We start from the raw sequence: 16,559 nt of genomic DNA, 5'->3' as shown, positions 1-16,559 counted from the left end.
TCGGACAAATAAATGCCCCTTCATACTTATAATTTCATACTAGATTGTCGTTTAAAATAACGCTTTCACGTCAGCTATAATAATCGCTGCACACTTATCTTGGTCTCACTCTAAGTATAAACAAATAAAGTTAGACCGAGCTTAAATAACACTTGCACATCTGGGCTATCTGTTTTACAAAACTTAGCAATATTAAATATATTTAAAAAGGGTCCTTGGCTTGGTCCGTATCTTATGGCACCTCTACACGATGACCCAGCCCAGCGTAGGCCAGTCTAAAGGACGCATTTATGTGATAGAGGGAGCAAGTGATATTGCTATCTCATTCCACCGCATAGCTGCGTCCCTTAGACTGGCCCACGCTGGGCCATCGTGTAGAGGAGCCCTTTAAATTCACAGGCCGAAGTAACAAAACAAGACGAACTATAGAAACCAACTAAGCTTGGTTTAATCTAACATGTTGAATATATTACCTACTACTGTTAATTTATACATTATGTACCTGAATATCTGTGCCAAATTGCAGCTTTCTAGTAAAATATACTAACACATGGACAAACAGAAGAAACGACAACGACATGGCAAAACTACGGGGGTTCCTTACGACTCAACTACGGAACGGAACCCTAAAAATATTCAATTAACTGCTCTATTAAAGTATTTTATTGGTCATGTTAATGGCTTACAAGTAGTTTTTTGTCCAGCAATACAATAGAGAAGCACGTTTTTTACGAGAACTACATTTTATGATCGCAGCTACCTTCAGTGTAACCTCCTTAACCGACGAAGGGAGCAAGTTACTTCACTGGCTCAGTGACCCAAAAAGGATCTTGACCTCTGACACAAGAGAGCGCCACTCTGCCCTATCCTGCGCCACTTCACGCCATTTGGGTATCCCGAGGTTGGATAGGTCTTTTAAGGCTTCTTCACTTCAGCGGTATCTGGTGGCCTGACCAAGATGACAGTGGGTAGAAAATGCCCATCAAAACATAACCGTTTGAACGCCAAGCCCATCATGTGCGGCGCAGCATCAGCAGTTGATAAATAGGTAGTTACATAACTGGACACGCCCCACCAAACAAGCACCTGTCCAACCCTACGTGCTAACAGTTAGCCCCATCTACAGGGCGTGCATGCAGGCAGAAGAGACACCCACCCACGTCATTCTCGAATGCCTAGGGGTGGCAGAGTACCGGGCACAACACCTCGGTTCGCCGGGATCTCTCTCAGAAGTTGTCGGCAACATCAAGGGTAGAGTTGGGTTGGCAAGAGTAGTGCCTTTATTATACCATCTAAGATTAGGCGCAATTATGACGTCGAGTTGCGGTACGAGTAACTAAGCTCGCGAGTACGTATAACCTATAAACTATAGGTATACTCAGTGGGGCGACGCTCCTACTTTCGGCTTTTTTCGGCTCCGTTCGGCTCAGCATTGCTCCGAGCAATTATTAGGGTTGGCACAACTTACCGTCCCTACGCGTGGTAGTCGCTTTCGTAAAACTAGTGGCTACGCCAATTCTGGGGATTAGCTGTCAAGCGGACTCCAGGCTCCCATGAGCCATGGAAAAAATGCCGGGACAACGCGAGGAGGAAGATCTAAGCTAAACGAGTTCATCAACAAGCGTGCAGACTGACGAGTATATTTACGAGATACAAAATGCACCAGTATCTGTCTACATATAAACAACGCGTAAAACTAAGGTTTCATAATAAAATAATCACAATTTAAATATGTCACATTTTATTGTCCCGAGATGGCGATAAAAGTAGAATTTAATCATTATTCAATTTGAAATCTAGCCAAAATGCCAATTACCCAGTAATGTTTTTAATGTACGTCCCATAACTTGTCGTTTCCTTGAAGAATCTACCCTTTTGACATAGCTTATTAGACCAATAGAATTGAGTAAAAAGCGGCCAAGTGCGAGTCGGACTCGCCCATGAAGGGTTCCGTACCATTTATGACGTATTAAAAAAAACTACTTACTAGATCTCGTTCAAACCAATTTTCGGTGGAAGTTTGCATGGTAATGTATATCATATATTCTGTTATTGCATGGCACGCTTCACACAATTGTGAATAATATGTGCATGGCAGTTGCCTTTTAACACATCCGGGACCTCATCTCTAATATTTGTAAATAAAGAGTGTCGAGCTCCAAAGTTTGCATTTGTATTATCAGCATTAAATTCACAAACATTTTCAAAAGTCAAATTAAGATTTTGCAATGACTCCTTTACTATTTTCTTTACTTTCATTACTATTTTCATAGCAATCAAACTTTGTTTGAAGACCATTTTTTGCAGAGAAATATTGCATAACAAGAGGAAACAGCTTAATTTTTTTTGTTAGATGTATCTGTTTGAAGACATGTATGTTTATTGGTCTTCATTTTTTACATCATCTATGATCACCTTGAAGAGAATATGGCCCCAACACCTCAGTTATTAAAGCCTCCATTTTGGTTCGGCCTAGTCAAATGCTGGTTGCTGTGCTGGAATCTACATAAATAATAATAATGTAAGCCTTTTATTCAGACAATTTTTACATTTTCAAGTTTAAATTGTACATTTCTTATCGTATATGTAGTTTGACATAAAATTTACTATTTCAGACAACATCGGTTTGGTCTGTATGCCATTTGGCAAACGCCTCTTCCATCCCTTTCCATTTTTTTCTATCTCTCACCAGTCTAGTCCAGTGCCTCCCTGCGAATTTTACGATTTCGTCTTCCCATCTCATTTTTGGTGGTCCATGTTTTCTTTTTCTATCTTTTAGAAACCACCATATAATTCTCTTACTCCATTTCTCTTTGCCCCTGATCATATGTCCTGTCCACCTCCATTTGAGTGTTTTAACTTTAATTGTTACATCTTCCACACATACATAGATAATTTTATTTAATTTCACTAAACAGTCCATACTGTTATATGAAAGATTGTGCTTTATGGCATGATATGTTAAGGTAAGCTCAGCAGCTGTAACATTCTCTGTGTTATTGTTAAGACATGCAGTTGCAGAAGTAGATGGAGTTGCAAGAAATTTATTTAAAATCCCTGATGTTTTTTTAATTTTCATTTTAATTTTGTGTTGCTTTGAATCTTGGTTTTATCTGAAAATTTAAATAACAAACCTTGTTCCACCTCCTATCCACTTTATTCTATCACCAATACTAGTTAGTTAGTACATTACATATATATTTTAGACACACACACAAACCAGGTCACAAACATATAAACAACACAAAAACACACATACCATGCAATTTATACAATACAGACAGTATAATTAAGTTATTCATATTTGGTAAGGAAATGTTAATATGATTTATTTATTTAGACTATAATAGTTTGATCAAAACCAATAATGATATCAAAACTGTACCTATATACTACAAAAACCAAAGACGAAAGGTTGTTTACAATGCATTGAAATTTGTACTGAACAAATGAATTAAACTGACTAATTTGGTTGATTTGATACATAAAGTGGAATACTTTTTTACTGTTAAGTCAAGGCAATCAATGTAGCCAGTTGTTTTGTTGGTATTTGGCTTTGAAGTCATCTCGTTTATTATAAAAAGCAACCAAAGCAATATAGTTAAAGGTAATAGAATATGCTGTGATGTGATATAAATAAAATAATGCTCACTCGTCCTAAGCCACCTGATGCAATTGTGAACACAACGCCACATACGGTGCATTTTCCATTGAACTCATTGTTTGGATCGCCTTTCATCCATGGAAAATCAGCTTCCCAAGTAGTTTTATATTTCTGTATGCGTTTTTGCACTTTACGTTTTTTAGGCGTATTGTAGTTGTAGCTGTTCACACTAGGACTTGCCACCGAATCTTCGTCACTCAAGTCACTTTCCATTTTAAGTTAAAGAAACTTCGACTGCTTCACACGATTCAAAGAAAACTAAAAATTCAACGCAAAACTTTTATACTTAGCATTAGCTGATTTAGCCGCCGAGTTAAACCGCCAACGACAACTTTATTGACAGCTGTCAATGTCAAGCGTCGACTTGTCAAGTTCGAAGCGTATCATTAAGGTTGCGTTCAGGAACATTGTCAAATGTATTTTCCTGGTGAATATAGATATGAAATTTCCAAAATTTGGATGTTTCGCTTAAAAAAATATAATTGATGAATAAAGGTCGTAAATAAAGTATTTTGGCGTACTTTTAGTGCTTCGTAAAATATAAAGTACACAAAGCTAAAATAGAGTACAATACTTTTTATTAAAGTACGGGTGGCATCCCTAGTCACAATCAAACACAAACCGCTAAATTCCTTCTAACTTGTTATCGTTCAGGTTTAATTGTCATAAACCTTGTTACTCTGTTAGATTTTCTTCAAATACTACAGCAATGCATTCTCTCCACAATGGGGCAGTGATGCCTATATGTGGTATGTAATTTCCTCTTAGAGCATCTATGAAGTTACCTTGACGATAAATGATACATTTAATGTATTAATTCAGTGTATTTGACCAGATTATTTTTATTGTTTCGGGTAACAACTTGTACTACTCAACTATTGCCAAAGTGGCTTAAAATATTGTTACGTATACTACTGTATGCATGTACTTATAATAAGGTGTCATTGCGAATAAAAGTCAGTGCGTATCTGAGCAGCATTTGTTTCACTCGTTCCGTTCCGATATATAACAGTGGCGACGATCTACCCGCGTGTTTAAAAAAAGTGAATAGTGGTGGACATGAATTCGTCTCAAATCGGGATTTTGACGAATTTTGACCACAATACACAAACGTGGAAAGTGTATAAAGCGCGTATACAACAGTGGTTCATAGCTAATGGCATCGATGAGCAAAGTGACGCGACAGGAACGAAGCGACGGGCGGTGTTGTTGAGCGCACTCAGCGATGCCACTTACAAGTTGGCATCAGATTTGGCATTGCCGAAAGATCTCCAAGTTGTTCCATTTGTCGACATATGTTCGCTTTTAGACCGTCATTTTACGCCAACAATTTGTGGATTTCACGAGAGATTTAAATTTTATTCGGCGATGCAAAATGAAGGGGAGACCTACCCCCAATATGCGGCAAGACTTCGCGGCCTAACGGCAGAATGCGGGTTTCTAAACGTGGAGGAGGCATTGAGAGACCGATTTGTAATGGGAATGCTTCCAGGATCGGAGCGAGAAAAATTATTCGCTCAGAACCCAGCTGATTTGACTCTTTCTAAGGCGGTGGAGCTGGCAGAAAGCAGACGATGCGCGCGCGCAGGGGCAACCTCGGTCAACGGGCAGGAGCCGTCGAGCGCTAATCAAATGTTCAAAATTGCATCGGAAAATCAAAAAAGTGCTAAAGTGTTGTGTTCCGTTTGTGGTTTTAACAATCACACGGCCGAAAAGTGTCGTTTTTCTAACCATAAGTGTCGAAAATGTCATGTAAAAGGTCATTTGCGCCGTATGTGCAAAAAAATTAATTACGTAAGTGAGGTCTGCGGGGACGATGACGGCGATGACGGTGAGTGCCATTGCTATAATATTCGCTCAACATCAGGCGAGCCTATGACAACACAGGTTCATGTCCATGGCGTACCAATGAAGTTTGAGGTCGACACTGGCTCAGCGGTGACCGCAATATCAGAGCAAACGTATTTAAATTGTTTTAAAGATGTGGCATTGTCTAAAACCCATAATCGCTTGGTATCTTATTCGGGTAGTAAAATGCATTGTTTAGGAATCGTGCGGTTACCATTTACGTATGCAGGCAAAACCAACGTATTAAATGTGCACGTGATTCGCGGCGGCGCAGGGCCCTTATTAGGTAGGGATTTTATATCGCTAAATAATTTGGAATTGGTACAGGTTAACTTCTGCGAACAATCAATTAACTTTATTGATCAGTTGCATTCAAAATTTCCTTCTGTTTTCTCAGACAAGCTGGGAACGTTTAATAAATATAAAGTAAAACTCAATTTAGTGAAGGATGCTCAACCGATTTTTTTTAAAGCACGACCAGTGGCTTTTGCTTTACGCGATAAAATTGATAAGGAGTTGGACCGGCTGGTTAGCGTAGGTATATTAAAACCGGTTGAACATTCGTCATATGCATCCCCCATCGTGCCCGTCTTGAAGCGAGACGGGTCGCTGCGCCTGTGTGCGGACTACTCAGTGTCTATCAACAAACGGCTAATAGTGGAACAATACCCGTTGCCCACCGCCCATGAGTTGTTCGCTAGGTTGCACGGAGGTCAACAGTTCTCTAAGTTAGACCTTTCTCAGGCGTATGCGCAGTGTGTATTAGATGACGAATCACAAAAGGTTACGTGTATTAATACACATAGAGGGCTGTTTTTATATACACGTCTTGTGTTTGGCTTAGCTAGCGCCCCAGCGATATTTCAAAGGGTTATGGAAGGGGTTTTGGCCGGTATGGAGGGCGTCCTATGTATGTTGGACGATGTTTTAATTACCGGTAGTGATAAGACTGAACATTTTGCCAGATTGAATGCAGTTTTAAAACGTTTGCAGGACGCCGGATTAACACTTCAAAAAACTAAATGCGAGTTTTTTAAGGATGAGGTGGAATATTTGGGCTATGTAATTAGCAAAGAGGGATTAAAAAAGTCACCCGCTAAAGTAAGTGCCATTCTAAATGCACCAGTACCAAATAATGTAAATAAACTACAATCCTTCCTAGGTCTCGTTAATTACTATAGGAATTTCGTTCCGGGGGCATCTACGGTACTTAGTCCGCTGTACAACCTGTTGCAAAAAGGTAGTAAGTGGCAGTGGAATGCGGAACACGATAATGCTTTTAAGCTAATCAAACAACACTTGGCTTCAGATCAAGTGCTAGCGCATTTTAACCCAAATGCAAAAATCGTGGTCACTTCAGATGCGTCCCCTACTGGCCTTGGGGCTATTTTGAGTCTAATTGGGGATGACGGTTTAGAACGCCCGGTTTCTTACGCTTCGCGCACGTTAAATGCGGCGGAAAAGAATTACTCTCAATTACAAAAAGAAGCAACAGCGATTATATTTGCCGTACGTCGTTTCCACCAATACCTCTATGGTAGGACTGTGCCGTTCGTTCTTCGCACGGACCATAAGCCGTTAACCACCATTTTCGGGCCTCACCGTGGTATTCCGGAGGTATCAGCGAATAGGCTCCAGCGCTATGCGATGTTTTTAAGTGCTTATAACTACACTATTGAGTACATTCGCAGCGCTGATAACAGTGCTGATTATCTGTCGCGGGCGAGCGTAAACAATGATGACTCACCTGCCGGCGCGGGCCACACTAAGGGCGGGGCACCAGTGTGTATCGACGATAGGGCATCGTACATAAATTTTGTTGCTGACAACAGCTTACCTGTTACTTCTAAGGTGTTGCGTGAAGAAACTGAGAAAGATCCTTTATTAAACCAAGTCATAAAATTCATTTTAAACGGATGGCCAAAAAAATTAACAGTTCAGGGTATTCAACCATATCTACTCTGTAAAAACGAATTAGCATGGGAGGATGGAGTAGTTATGCGGGGACATAAAATAGTAATACCAGAAACGTTAAAATCTAAAATTTTGTCGGAGTTACATAAGTCGCACTTGGGTATTGTTAAGTGCAAAGCAGAAGCTAGGAGTAGGATATGGTTTCCCGGTATTGATAATGCCATTGAAACTATGATAGGCAGTTGTGATATTTGTAACCAGTTGAGACCATCTCCGCCGCGCGTTCCACTTGCAGTGTGGCCATACCCTAAGCAGGCATTTCATAGGGTGCATATAGATTTCCTGGGCCCGATAAATAATAGGTCATATTTAGTATTAGTGGACGCGTACTCGAAATGGGTTGAGGTGTATAGTGTTAGTTCGACCTCAACGGCTGTCGTTATATCAAAACTATATGAATTTATGTCACGATTCGGATTAATTCACACGCTAGTTAGTGACAATGCCACATGTTTTTTGTCTGACGAATTCCGTGCGTTTTGCGCTGCGAATGGAATATCGCACGTAACTTCTCCCGCCTACCACGCGGCCAGCAATGGGCAGGCGGAGTCTTACGTTAAGGTAGCAAAAAAAGGCATACGCTCTTGTTTAATGTTTAGTACTAATCAAAGGAAAGTAGATGAAAACCTATGCAAATACCTATTCGATTATAGGAATTCTGTACACGTTACTACGGGGACTTCACCTGCCCAGATCCTATTCGGCCGCAAACTTCGTTCGCGCTGGGACTTATTATATTCCCCGCCACTATCGCCGTCCTCGTCCCACACTCATGTTAAAACAGTGGAGCGTAAACAGTGTTCACAGAGTAAATCCTTTGGGGGAAAAAAACGGCCATTTTTTAAACCTGGTGATTATGTAATGTATAAAAAAAATTATGGCAATAAAAAATTTATTTGGAACAAGGGTAAAATAATAAAACAGATAGGCAGAACAATATACTTAGTTAAGGACCATGTTACGTTAGTGCAAGTAAAAAAACATGTAAATCAACTGGTACCGATTAAAGGAGTGGACGTCAACAGATTCCGTTACCCCAGTTATCAAAGTTTAGATGAAACAGAAGAACCCTCTGTCAACAACAGTGGTGCTACCAACGAGATTGAGTCTTCTTCACCGGTGGCCAGCGGCAGTCATGAGCCTGTCTCGTCTTCGCCAGCTGAAAGGGGAGAGGAAAATGGTACCTCGGACGGGTCCACCCAGGTTGCTACTTCAGGCGGAGAAGCTGAGGGATTCCTTGAGGTCTCTGACGACAATGTTCAGCCGCAGCAGGTAGCTACCCCCGCTGACCAGAGTTTAAGGGGCGGTTTGTCAGGCATGTTGTTGCGTCCACTTCCCCGAACAGATTACAAACCTTTTTATTGTATGAATTATGCGAAACTGTAAATTAGATTAAGAAGCTTACTCTCCATTAAAAACGGGGAGAAATGTTACGTATACTACTGTATGCATGTACTTATAATAAGGTGTCATTGCGAATAAAAGTCAGTGCGTATCTGAGCAGCATTTGTTTCACTCGTTCCGTTCCGATATATAACAAATATGTACTTAAAGCTTGAAAAGGCGCAATATATCCTTCACTTTAATTTTTACTTGATATGGATTATAAAACGAACTTCCATCTGTACATGCTTTACTAAATGCATTGTAGAATCTACTAGTGATAATAACAAATCGTTATGTATTTAGTTATTATGGAAACATTTCGATAAAGTATGGAAACTTTACAAACAACGCGCAAAGTGCTTTGCTTGACGGCGTAAAAACATAAAATGGATTTTCACTTCTTACCTGCCGATATAATGAATTATTTCCTTTAATATTCGATTTGGGAGCACTTTCCGATTATGAAACACTGGATTTCTCAAGTAATTTGATAATTAACAACAGGATTCGGAGTTGTTTGTAGATAGCCGCGTTTATGAAACCTGTTTGTACTTGTCACAAATGTCAATGTCACTGCATACTTGTGTTTTCTGTGGAACGAATAACAAATTTCGCTAAACGTTTCCGTTTTGTACTTACTCTTTTTATTTATTTGTTGTTATTTATTTGAAATCTCATTTAAAGTATTTTTATTAAATTACTTTAAAATTATGACGTAATAAAATAATTATGTACAAATCGTGTACACGACGCCATCTGTGGTGGAATAACTGTCTCATTTCAAATGAGGTGCCACCTGTCGCGGAGCGGTTGAACTACTTGTAAGTTAACCTTTCGTCATACAAACTCGACAAATTAAGTTTTATATGATAATTAAAGGAAGGGGTTCCACGAAATAAATAAAGTACAACCACATATATTTATTAGACTCGCTGCAAGTCTGCTTTCCTTTTCGTAAATTATCCTGAAAACAATGTTTTTTCAACCTATCGATTTCCAATACAGATGTCAGGTTTGTTTGTTCCTCCACAGATGTCGCTACCAACCATATTTCAGATTTATTTGGTAAATTTATCTTATTAAATATCCTGTTTTCAAGAAAGGATGACCACATTCACCATACGGAAGCCTCTTATTATATCCTTTGTGTAGTAAATATGAGTTGTGATATATATCTTATACCTTTAAACGAGCAATTCTTGTATATACATATATATATAGTACCTGGGCGACTGAGCTTTGTTCGGTTATAACTATTTATTGTAATATGGTGGTGTATAGGTAATACTCTGAACTACATTTTTTCACTAAATTAAACTTGTCTAAAACAATAAAAATTAAAAAAAATATATATATAAACTTGAACATAAATAAAAAAAACAAAAGTTAGTCACCGTCACCGGGCGAGATTCGAAACCCGTATCATTCCTTTAGCAGTCCGCGTTTTAACCCGCTGGGCCAGACGGACAGTGACCGGTTTTACGAAATTAGCGACCATATACTGCGTCGAAAGAAAAACGCATGAAAACTCGAAAACACGCGTTTTCCCAAACATAAGACTAATCTAGATCGATTGTTTACCCCCAAAAACCCCTATATACCAAATTTCAGCGAAATCGTTAGAGCCGTTTTCGAGATCACAGAAATATATATATATATAAATACAAGAATTGCTCGTTTAAAGGTATAAGATTTATATGGGGGTTTTGGGGGTAAACAATCGAATCTAGATTAGTCTTATGTTTGGGAAAACGCGTGTTTTCGAGTTTTCATGCGTTTTTCTATCGACGCAAAATATGGTCGCTAATTTCATATCACCAGTCACTGTCCGTCTGGTCCAGCGGGTTAAGACGCGAACAGCATAAACAATCAGTATTAAGGGTTCGAATCCCGCCCAGTAACTAACTTTTGTTTTTTTTTATATGTTCAAGTTTATATATAAAAAAAATTAAATTGTTTTTAGACAAATTTAAAAAAATGTAGTTACTGTTTGAGATAACAATATATACTCCTCAAAAGAAAATAAGGGCCACTGAGTTTTTTGGCTGTAACTTAAAACATACTTATTTTATACAAAAATAAAAACCGGCCAAGAGCATGTCGGGCCACGCTCAGTGTAGGGTTCCGTAGTTACTCTTCCGTCACAATAAGCTAAACTGGAGCTTAAAGTACAGTAAATTGTTAACCAAGGGACGAAACGGTACCTTTCACCCGAGTTAAACAAATAGGCAAATTTGCATACTGATTAGTACCTAATTAAAGTAAGTCTTTTTACTATGAAGGGAAAACTTTTTGCGATAACTCAAAAACAGCTAAACTGATCATGTCCGCTATAGTTTTCATTTAATGTCTTTCTTAAGCTCTACTTCCACGATTTTTTTCATATTTTTAGGACCTATGGTTCAAAAGTTAGAGGGGGGGACACATTTTTTTTTCTTTCGGGGCGATTATCTTCGAATATATTCACTTTATCAAAAAATGTTTCTTGAAAACCCTTATTAGTTTTGAAAGACCTTTCCAACGATACCCCCCACTCTAGGGTTGAAGCAAAAAAAAATTCACCCCCACTTTACGTGTAGGGGAGGTACCCTAAAAAAATTAAATTTGTAGATTTTATTGTACGACTTTGTCGGCTTTATTGATTTATATATCCATGCAAATTTTCAGCTTTCTAGCACTAACGACCACGGAGCAAAGCCTCAGACAGACAGACAGACAGACAGACAGACGGACATGGCGAAACTATAAGGGTTCCTAGTTGACTACGGAACCCTAAAAAATGACATTCTTTTTTTACAATTTAAGTGTATTTCTGTAACCATTAACGAATAAAAATAAAAAATTAAAGTTTTAATGAAAATTTACTTCTCTAATAAAAAAACTTAAAACTTAGAAATCACTGAAAATTAAACAAAATTACTTTAAATCACTAAGTAACACTTTTGTTAGTAACGGGTATGTCCTTCTCTTTTAACATTACATTCTTGTACCCTTGAGTACATGCTTTCGCTTTTTCACATTCTCCTCTGGAATAGCATCCCAAGCCCTTTTAAAAACGTTGATGAGTTGCTGCTGGTTGTTAACCTCTTGCTAAATCTCCCTAACACGTCGTTTTAATTTAACTGGTCCCACAAGTGTTCTATCGGATTTAAATCAGGGCTGTTGGCAGGCCATGGTAAGACATCAATGTGCGCTTCATCAAGTACAGCTTTAGTCGCTCGAGCTGTATGAGCACGGGCATTGTCCTGCGTCAGGATGAAGCCAGGACCCACTCGCTGTGAAAAGGGGATCACGTGGGGTCTAATGACGCTTTCGATGTACCGCTGTGCAGTTACGGTACCTTCATTTAAAATGACCAGCTCTGTTTTCCCGTGTAGGCTTATGCCGGCCCAAACCATAACATTGGGCCCTCCGAAACGGTCAACTTCATGGATGCAAGCTTCAAAAGCGTTCGCCACGTCGTCTCCAAACTCTAACACGCCGACCGTCATTAAAAAACTTCACTTGCACTCGTCTGTAAAAATAACCATGCCCCACTGGTTAAGGTTCCAGTTCAAATATCGGCGACAGAAATTTCTACGATTTGTACGTTGAACCCTGGACAGCGGAATTCGAACCACTCGTCGTCTGGATGTTTGGTGATCTTCATGCAGTCGGTTACGAATCGTTTGGTCACTGACACGAGTACCTGTCGTCAACCGTAGTCGATTTTGTAGTGTACGAGCCGTCACTGAGCGTTCTCGTCGGGCACTTAATCGGATGTAATCGTCCTCTTGAGCAGTAGTAGCACAAATCCTACCTGACCCAGGTCTCCTTGCAACACTACCGGTCCGCTGAAAGCGATTCCAAGCATTTTGGATTGCTTGACGAGAAAATCCTAGTCGCAAAGCCACCGAACGCTGTGAATTACGTTCTGGAACCAGTGTAACAGCCCTATTCATGTCCATATGTCTTCGATGTCGCTCCATTACTCATTAAAACGAATATTTAATGAATTTTCTTAAGAAAACCTTATTTTACTGGACAAAAACGTACGCTAAAGAGCAATTATTGAACAACGTAAAACAAAACAAAAGATCATAAAAAATCAAATCGTTCTTTTTTTTTTAATCAGCCAGTATATTTCAACAAAAAATTCAAAAAAAAAGTTTAGATACCAAAGAGTTCGTGACATACCTAAATTGAATCTTAATTTTTAAGTTACGCTGATTAAACTTAAATAAAGTAGCAGTCGTCAGGTGGCCCTTATTTTCTTTTGAGTAGTATATATTTCTCATAAATATATCTAACATTTACCTATACTGATTACGTGAATAAGATTTATGCTTTATGAAAAAATAGTGCAAAACAAAAAAATTACCGATACAAATTTTAAATACAGTTTCTAGGGTAGTTTTTGTGACGCCATCTCTCGGATGATGCCATAAAAACTGTGGCAACACTGAATACTTCCTGTATATAGCTATATATATATATATATATATTTAGTTAATTGCTCATTTGGATAGATAGAAAAATACTATAATAAAACTGTTTTTAGTCATTAAAGAAGTTTCTGACTGTGGGCGGTTGCAGAATGATATCAATGCAGTCGTGGCATGGAGTGAAGAGTTACTTTAATACTCTTAAATGTAAAGTGATCACTTTCTCTAGGGCAAAACACCCTATCCTTGAACCGTATCACATGAACACAGTTCGGAGTTAATCTCCGTTGAGATAAGACGCGTCCACTCAGTGCGCAGCGCGAAACCAGCGTATCTGACCCCTGCCTTACGGCGTTTAACCAAGCGCTCAGTGTCTACATCGCTGGTCGTTTTCGAACATCAGCCATTGAAATAAGACCCATTGCTTACGGCCTAAACGCGGGCGGCCGGTGTCTCGCATAATTGGTTTCGCGGCTACTACCGCCGCCTTTTAAATACGATTGTGCCACGGTCATTTGTAAAGTGAGATATGAAGCGAACTTTTTATCGTAAATAACTAGCTGTGAGGATCCCGGGGGCTCTCGTAACCCCCGGGAACGCTACAATCAGTGAATTACATTAGTAAAAACGTTAAAATGTCAACAAAGATCAAAAGTGTACGTTCGGACAATAATAGTGATATGGACATGGACCCAATTAGTTCGGAATCATGCAACAAAACAGATACGGACGAAGTGAAACTAGTGAAAGTAGAATTGTCTGAATTTAATAAAAATATAGTGCAGTGCTGGGAATGTGAAAGTAGCTTCCAGATGGACACTCCCTTATGGGGTATAAATCAAATGAACACTAGGAAGATCCAGTGCAAGGTGTGTACCAAATTCTTCCTCATCAAGGCCTCACTCAAAGCAGAGCCAAAATATGACAACAGCACACTGAAAATCGAATCTGCAGTGACTATTTATACGGCAGGGCTAAATGCCTGCGTAAAGAGCATCCGCCCATGTGTCAGCTGTAAAGCCATGAAGGAATTGACCACCATACCCATCGATAATTTCACATGCGAGGAGTGGTTTATCTGTAAGTGCGGGAAAAACCAGTGCGCACTCATTGAATTCGTTCCCCAAGGCGCGAAATCACCTTCGGCTATCAAGAAAGCAAAAAGAAAGAAGGGTCGCGGAAGCAGAGCGATGAAGAATATCGAAGCCTCTAAAACGCTCCAAGCGCCAAGCGCTTATGCGACTATTGGCCAGCAAGCGCTGGTACCGACGCCACAAGCAAGGCCACAGATATACGGTGGCGCGCGCGCGCCTCCAACCGTCCAACAACAAGCCCCGCTCACCGGCGCAGTACGAGAGAGGGATAGGGGGTACGTGTACGCAGCCGCGCTAAGCAACAGCGAAAACGCCCAAATAAGTACCAGAAGCGCAGGCGCAGTACAGAATATTCCAGATGAGTGGATAACCCCAAGGCCTACTCGATCTGCGCCTACTGCAGCTGGGTCCATAGTTCAACAAACGGTGAGCGACAGCTATCACAACGCACAAGTCAACCAGAGCAGTGTGTCACAATTTAGAATACCAGTGACGAATCAATACGAGGTACTACCAACGGAAAACAGACGAGCCAAAAGAAAACGCACGAGCGTCAACAATTGTACGACACCGACACAGAGGAATACCCACATCCCTAATATAATAATCAGGGATGGAAATGCAACCTTAAATCAAGACACACTGAAGAAAATCCGAGACACAGTAGCAAAAAACAGCTCAACACTCAACGTTACAGGTAGTCAAATAAAAATTAGCCCGGATAGCGCAACGGCCCGTGAGAATATACTCACTACGCTCAACGCCTGCGGGATAACCAGGGTAATAGCACCGAAACCGAAAGCCGACAGGCAGCCGGCGACCAGAATCGTGCTTAAAAATGAAACCTATGGGGAAGACGCCGACACCATTTCTAACGAAATAGTAGACTGCATCGGCATCAAACCAACAGCAATCAAACCACTCGGGAGAACAGGGAAAACACATCTACTCATCTTCGATGGCAAATATAAATCAAGTGACATCCTAGAGAGCTTCAAAACCTCCGATAGGAAATTCTTCTGTGCTCCATCCATCAAGGTCGAGCCATTCAGAAAAAAACCCGAGGCACATTGTACAGTGCCAAAAAATGTTATGCTTTCGACCACTCCAAGCAATCGTGTTACGGAAAACAAGAAGAACCGCAGATAATCATCACAACGCCCGAGGGCACGACCACGAAAGTCTGCAAAAATTGCAAAGCAGAAGATCACGGCGCTAACAACGTCAAATGCCCAGTGTTCAAAAACATGATTGAGAGGCAAATGGAACAAGCAAAGGCTAAGCAAACAAAGAGGGAGGAGAGAATCAAACGCTCAGTAGTAAGACAGGGTGTCAGATACGCAGACATCACAAACATGAGGTTATTCCCCACTCTGCAACAAAAATAACCACCACAACAACAACCATCTACAGAACAAGCACCGCTAACGATAGGCGGTCTCACACTCGAAGGTCTCTATCAGATGCAGATACAGATGCAACAGACACTGATGAGGCTGATCGACACAATAAATAAGACACATCTGCATCTTAATGGTTAATAACGAGAAGAAGAAAATACAGAATTTAAAAATCTTACACCTAAACTCCCAAGGAATAAGGAACAAATTCTCAGAAATAAAAGCACTAGTCGAGAAATACAGGCCGGCTATAGTCATACTAAACGAGTGCAAGATCGACTTCGATAAACACAAATACGACATAAAAGGGTACGATAAACTAACCCACACACTAAAACGACACTTAGCCACGGCCATGTACATACAGAGGGGACTAAGATAGGCCGAAGCAGAAGTCACCCCAGGCTGGACTGACGAAAACAAAAAGATCGAAGGTGTGGGCATCAAACTGTTCACCAACCACGCCACCGGACAATATATCAATATAAAAGGAATCTATATTCAGATTCCAAACCAACACCACGCCAGAGAAGAACTAGAGGAGACCTTAGCCGACGAACCATCAATCATAATCGGCGACATGAACCTACGCATGCACACCCTAGGCCACAGGCGAAACGTTGGCCTCGGTAACATTATTAAGAAAGCAATCAATGATGGAATCTGCACCCTGAAACACGCAAACGCACCATCCAGACCTACCAGCGAAGGCAACACTATCCTGGACCTGGCTATCATAACACACCAACAACTCGAAGCTCAGGCCAAG

General features: G+C 40.2%; 1 pseudogene; it reads right to left on the bottom strand.

The window, feature by feature from the left end:
• Positions 1-612: 612 nt before the first annotated feature.
• Positions 613-4,493, bottom strand: LOC133530397 (uncharacterized; annotated as a pseudogene).
• Positions 4,494-16,559: the final 12,066 nt, after the last annotated feature.

This window comes from Cydia pomonella, chromosome 22 (genome assembly GCF_033807575.1).
Source record: "Cydia pomonella isolate Wapato2018A chromosome 22, ilCydPomo1, whole genome shotgun sequence".
In the NCBI taxonomy this organism is placed as follows: Eukaryota; Metazoa; Arthropoda; class Insecta; order Lepidoptera; family Tortricidae; genus Cydia; species Cydia pomonella.
The sequence above is the reverse complement of the archived record's forward strand: the minus strand, read 5'-3'. Positions and strand labels throughout refer to the sequence as shown.